Here is a 7,237-nt window from a genome sequence, read left to right as displayed (position 1 = left end):
GGACAACAATGTGTTGAATCCAGAGGTAGGGGCTGTGTGGAGATTAAAAGGGTATAGGGGGAATAAATGGTGATGAAAAAATAAAATAAAGGAAAAAAGTAAATAAAAGCATGATTACTAAACGTGAGAGAGCTACAGATTGGGTAGGGTGGGGGTGGGCCTCACAGAAACAAATTAAAATCATAGGGAGTTAGTTTGCCTGGCAGAACCCTGGGAAGTCTTGGGATTCAGAGATACCAGGTTCTGTGCAGGGTGAGAGTGAGACTTGCACTGAAAAACACCAAGACTCACTAAAAGACTCTGGGAAAAGTTTCTACTCTCTCCCCAGCCACATCTCTTACACCTTCTACCCCATTCACACACAGCACTATTCACCTTTGCAAGAGAGCAGAGACTTCTCTGGGGAACTTGGAGGGCCTTCAAAAATATTCCAAATTCTGCTATTTAGGGGTCTCCCATTACATGATTTTTTAAAAAAATTATCTTTATTGTTGAAAGTATTATACATGCTCCCTTTTTCCCCCACTAACCCCTCCATCCCACTCCCAGCCACCTCCCCCAGGCCTTCACCAAACTGTAGTCTGTGTCCAGGGGTTATGCATATATGCATATCCTATATAATAAAAGAGAAACATGTAAATTGACCATCCCTTCGCTACACTCACCAGCCAATCAGGGCAAATATGCAAATTAACCCGACAAAGATGGTGGGTTAATTTGCATACACAGGCGCCGGGTGGAGAGCAGAAGTGGGAAAGCCGGCAGCTTGGGGGGACGTGGCTCCCTCAGTCACCAGGCAGAGAGCAGAGCAAGAGAGCCGGAGGCTGGGGGCCGTGGCTCCCTCAGTCGCTCCCAGCACGGGAGCACCAGGAATTCTGGGAATAGTAGTTCTGGTGGCAGACAGCTCTCCTAGATACTAGAGCAGCGGTTCTCAACCTGTGGGTCGCGACCCCTTTGGGGGTCGAATGACCCTTTCACAGGGGTCACCTAAATACATCCTGCATGTCAGATTACATTATGATGATTCATAACAGTAGATGGGATGGAGACAGAGCAGGAAGGGAAAACCAAGATTGTGGGGAGCACCAGGAATGCTGGAAATTGTAGTTCTGCTGGCAGACGGATCTCGTAGACACTAGCAAGTTTCTGTTGCAGTGGGGGATGGAGGGAAAGCAAAGGTGAGAGACATAAGTAAAATCAGAGTGTCTAGGAAAAATTAAAGGGAAGATATCCTAAAACTTCCAGGAAATCTCCACCAAGGAAGCAAAGAAAAAAACAACCCTCTATTATTCTGTTATTCTGTGAGCAACAAACCAAACTGAGTTGGGGTCTCAGACAATTCATTCATATGATTGCAATGACAGACAGAAACTCCCGGATTGGAGAGGACTCCCCTGAGGGCTCCCAGATTGGAGAGGGTACAGGTTGGGCTGAGGGACCTCTCCCCATCCCCCACTTCCACCTTCCCTCTGAGATTCATCTGTCTGTTCCATTCATCCATGTCTCTGGACCTATTTTTTTCCTCAGTTTATTATGTTCATTAGATTCCACATATGAGTGAGATCATGTGAGAAAGACAGCCATCACATGATTTTACTTCTCATCTTTCTCGCCCTAAAGCAAAGACTTTCAGTTTGTCAGCCCCACCTATAAACCCCCCAATAAGCTTTTCTGGGCTTCATTTTTAAATTGAACAGGCTGGTAAGGATCACTAAATGTGTGAAGTAAATTACTCTAATGGTCATTTTTATATGTCTATTTGGTTATCGCTTCTCGGCCTTTTGGCTAAGATCAAGTGTAGTATATGTCTATTTGGTTAGGCTATAATTATCTAATCAAACACTAATCTAGGAGTTGCTCTGGGGTATTTTGTAGTAATCAAAACTTCTACAACAAGTTGACTTGAAGCAAATTGTCCTTGAAAACCTGTCTGGCCTTATACAATGGGTTGAAAACCTTAAACAGCATCCTAGCTGGTTTGGCTCAGTGGATAGAGCATCAGCCTGTGGACTGAAGGGTACCAGGTTTGATTCTGGCCAAGGGCACATGCCGGTTGCGGGCTTGATGCCCAGTAGGGGGCGTGCAGGTGAGGTGGCAGCCAATCAATGATTCTCTCTCATCATTGATGTTTCTATCTCCCTTTCCCTTCCTCTCTGAAATCAATAAAAATAAATATATTATTTTTTTTAAAAAAAAGAGAAAACCTTAAACAGCAAAACATAGGTTTGCCTAAGGAAGAAGAAAAATATACCTCAGGACGGTAAGTTAGTGCCTTCCTGAGGTTCCACCCTGTAGACTTATCGTGTTGACTTCAAATCCATAGACAGTCCCCATGATAGCATTGCTTGAAATAAATTGCTCTGTCTCTCTCTCTGGTAAAGCCTGACTCACCCAAGTCACCAAATGCAAAGAGAGACTAAGATAAGCGGTGAAAATGATCTGCCCTACTCCCTAGTTTACCAAACTCATTTACTTTTTTTTCAACCAAGGTACATGGCCTTGATCAGAATCGAACCCGGAACCTTCCTTCAGTCTGCGGGCTGACACTCTATCCACTGAGTCAAACCAGCCAGTGCCACACTAACCTTCTTGCTGTTCCTGTGATGTATACTTGTGCCCTGCTCAGAGCCCAGGACCCCTGGGGCTGCCTCCCACTGCAATGGTTTGTCTGGCCTGCAGGGACAACTTCCTAGACCACTCTACTTAAAAATAAAAGACACCCCCTTCTCCCACATGCTTCATCTATAGCACTGATTTTTTTTCGTTCATAGCAAAAATAACTTCCTAAAATTATATATTTGCACATTTATTAGTCTATAATCTGACTGTCTCCACTAGCATGCAAGCTCCAGAACAGGGACCTTTTGTGTCTTGTTCACCACCACCTAAAACAGTGCCTCATCTTTTTTTAAAAAAATATATTTTATTGATTTTTTACAGAGAGGAAGGGAGAGAGATAGCGAGTCAGAAACATCGATGAGAGAGAAGCATCGATCAGCTGCCTCCCGCACATCCCCCACCGGGGATGTGCCCACAACCCAGGTACATGCCCTTGACCGGAATCGAACCTGGGACCTTTCAGTCCACAGGCCGACGCTCTATCCACTGAGCCAAACTGGTTTTGGCCAGTGCCTCATCTTTTATTTGAAAAGTTGATATATGGATGGATGGGTAAGTGAAAAAAATCTGTGGAAGTAACAGACATAATTCTGGAAACTGAGAATTTTAAAAACAATGTTAATTGTTTATACACTGAAAGATTCAAGCCATTATTGTCATCCATAAATAATATTGTGATACTATGAAAAGGTAATAATCAGAAAACAAGAAAGAACCTTCTTAAAACTGAAAATGATTGGCAAAAATTTTTTAAATATATTTTTATTGATTTCAGAGAGGAAGGAAGAGGGAGAAAGAGATAGAAACATCTATGATGAGAGAGCATCATGGATCGGCTGCCTCCTGCAAGTCCCTCACTGGGGATCGAGCCCACAACCCGAGCATGACCGGAATCAAACTTTGGACCTTTCAGTTCACAGGCCAATGCTCTATCCGCTGAGCCAAACCAGGTAGGTCTGGTTGGCAATTTTTTTTAAATTTCATGGAATAGCCAATTTTAAGCTATTAACTTGATGTCACTAACTGCTAAGTTGGAAATAGAGGCACAGAATCATCTCTGACAGCTGCAGGTAGGCTGTTGTGTTAGAAGCTGTGATGTATCATTCAGATCTCCCTTCAGAAATGAAGGCTTTATTATCCCATCTGTTGAAATGATGCCAGATAAAAATCTTCATCTGTCAGCCCCCTGCAAGGATTGTCTTAGCTGCAAAGACCCACCTAACTTATGGTCACTGAACCTGCCAAGGGCAACCCATATCCAATGACTAAATGACATGGGGTATCAAGATCTAGCTCCTTTGCCTCAGACAGGGTTCACTCTGACAAATTATCCCATCTTCAGAACTTTCTCTTGGGCTGGATGAGGCTTTTATTGAGGTTTCTTTACAGTCTGACTTCTTCCTCTGCCCAATCTTCCTTCTCTTTCTTACTCTTGTGCAAGAGTTAATCTCATAAATTTTCTATTTTCTTTTTGAAGTCATGAGTTGAAGTCATCAGATGACAATGAAGAGGAGGAAAAGGGATGTGTGCAGGAACTAAGGAAAGAAGGGAGAGGTGAAATGGTCATTTTAAAGAAGAAAACTGGGTTTCTAGGAAACCATGGTGGGATTGCCTCATGGTGTTGAGTGACAGAAAAGAGACATAGAGAATCAATTCTGGAGGCCCAATATCCCACAAGAGCCTAAGAAAGAAAGAACAACAAAAATATGGTAACTTTACGTAATGACAGATGGTAACTAGACTTGTGGTGATCATTTTACAATGTATACAAATATTGAACAGCTATGTTGTACACTTGAAACTAATACAGTGTTATAAGTCAATTATACTTCAATAAAAAAAAAGGAAGAACAGAGAAGATGGGGAGGGGCATTTCAAAGAAATAATAGAATAGAAATAATTTTTCTAGAACTGAGGAACATGAATATTTGTATTGAAAGAGCCCATCAAATGCAAAATGAGGTGATATTTTTAAAAGTACACTGAAGCACACCCTTATGAATTATTAAAGACTCCAGAGATGTGAAAAGCAACTAAACATTTCCAGAGGGAAAAAATAAATTCCTTACAAAGGATAAGAAAAAAATAGCATTGAAATTCTCAGTAGCAATGCTGGTTTCTAGAGAGTAATAGGGGGAAAAAAACCCTAAAAATTATGGAGACAATTATTTTTCATCTTAGAATTTTTTACTGAGCCAAAATCTCAAACAAATATAAAAGTAGACTAAAGAAAGACATTTTGAGACACACAAATAATATTTTAAAAGCTTATCACATATAAACCCTTCTTAGGAAGTTACTAGAGAATGCTTTCCCCCAAAATAAAGAAGTAAATCAAGGAAGATGAAGACAGCCCTAGCCAGTTTGGCTCAGTGGATAGAGTGATCCCCAACCATAAAATTATTTTCGTTGCTACTTCATAACTGTAATTTTGCTACTGTAAACAATATGTAATTATATATGTGTTTTCCGATGGTCTTATGAGACCCTTGTGAAAGGGTCGTTTGACCCCCAAAGTAGTCGCGACCCAAAGGTTGAGAGCCGCTGGTCTAAGGCAAAGAAATCCCTACCACAAATTTTTGTCCTTAAGATAGTCACTGCTCATTCTCTGTTTCCTCACCCAAAAAGAACCACAGTACATCACAGCCTGTCTCTCTGCCTGCTCTGAGATCGGACTCATTCTTGTTCTTAACCTCAGATTAAACATGAAGATTTGGAAACATGTTTCAAAATCAACTGCTATCAGCAATTACAAACATAGAGAAGCCTTGACTTGAAGTAGAACACAGAAAACATTTTTATAAACCATACACTGTATCATAGTAGAAGAAGGGGACCTACAGTTGTTTTCTTTACAAATAAAACACTGGGGAAATGGAGCTTCCACTAAAAAGAGCTAATTGCCAGATTGGAAGTAAAATATTTTTCCTCAAAATGTACAGGGGGCTGGAGCAGATCTTTAAGGTACCTCCCAACCTTAAGATAAACATATATATTAATATATATATATATATCTGTGCAATATGTATATCCCTAAAGGCTTATTAAAATACTGTTGCGCTTACTTAGTTTTTGTTCTTTTGATTTTTTTTTCTTCAGCTAAGACAGCAGAAGAGATCTTTTATTGTACATGTCACATTCAACCACAACTGAAACCAGAACAGATCCAGAATGTCTCAAGTCCAGGGCAAAGGACCAAAAGGGACTGTTTTTACATGAGCAAGATGGCTCTTTCAAAAGGTGGTTATGGCGATCAGATGGTGACATATGTTCTAGAGAAGATGTGACCAACATGCATGCAGTCTAACAATTTGTATCAGTGTCTTGGCCTCTGACTCCCCTTATTTCTGCTCCTGTGGCTTCACAGGTGCACAAGCCAATGGTTTACTTGGACTTCTGCCTCTACTTTCTTCTTTTGTACTTCAGCCTGCGCATTTGCTGCTTCTTCCGTTGGTCCTCATGGCACCAATGTTTCTAAGAAGATAGTGTGAAGGCAGAGAGCTTTCTACATTTCTATATTATTTACATATTTCAAAATGGACATATATTTAGTTGATAACAAGAAAATATAAATCATATTTAAAAATAGACAACTGCCCTGGCCAGGTGGCTCAGTTGGTTATAGCATTGTCCTGTGCACCAATAGATTGCGGGTTCAATTCCCTGATACCCCAAGGTGAGTTTTATCCCTGGTCAGGGCACATAAAATCCAGCACACATCTATGATAAAAACTCTCAGCAAGGTGGGAATAGAGTGATCACACCTGAACATAATGAAAAACCTACAGCCAATATCATACTTAATGGGCATGAACTAAAAGTGTTTCCCTTAAGATCAGAAACAAGATAGGGATGTCCGCTTTCACCACTCTTACTCAACATGGTGCTGGAAGTCATAGCTACAGCATCAGACAAGAGAGATCAAAGTCATTCAAATTGGAAAGGAGGAAATAAAAATATCATTATTCACAGATGACATGATATTGTATGTAGAAAGCACTAAAGACTCCACCAAAAAACTACTAGAACTAATAAATGAATTAAGCAAAGCATCAGGCTACAAAATTAATATCCAGAAATAAGTGGCATTTATATACACCAATAACAAACTTTCAAAAAGAGAAAGTAAGAAAACAATCCCATTTACTATTGCAACCAAAAAATAGTACTTAGGAATAAACTTAACCAAGGAGGTAAAGGACCTGTAATGAAAACTTTAGGACATTGAAAAAAGAAATAGAGGAAGATGCAAACAAGTAGAAGCATATATACTGTGTTCATGGATTGCAAGAATTAAGGTCATTAAAATGTCTATACTACCCAAAGAAATCTCCAGATTCAATGCAATCTCTATTAAAATACCAATGGCATATTTTGCATATCTAGAACAAATAGATCTAGAACAAATTTTGGTTCCAAAATTTATATGGAACCAAAAAAGACCCCAAATAGCCTCAGCAATCTTGAGAAAGAACTAAATTGGAGGGATCACAATACCAGATATTAAAATATACTACAAAGTCACTGTAATCAAAACAGCCTGGTACTAGCATTCAAACAGGCATATAGACCAATGGAATAGAACAGAGACCCCAGAAATCAACCAATGCTTTTATCG

This window comes from Myotis davidii, unplaced genomic scaffold (assembly GCF_000327345.1).
Source record: "Myotis davidii unplaced genomic scaffold, ASM32734v1 scaffold983, whole genome shotgun sequence".
Classification (NCBI taxonomy): Eukaryota; Metazoa; Chordata; class Mammalia; order Chiroptera; family Vespertilionidae; genus Myotis; species Myotis davidii.
This window is presented reverse-complemented; position numbering follows the sequence as displayed.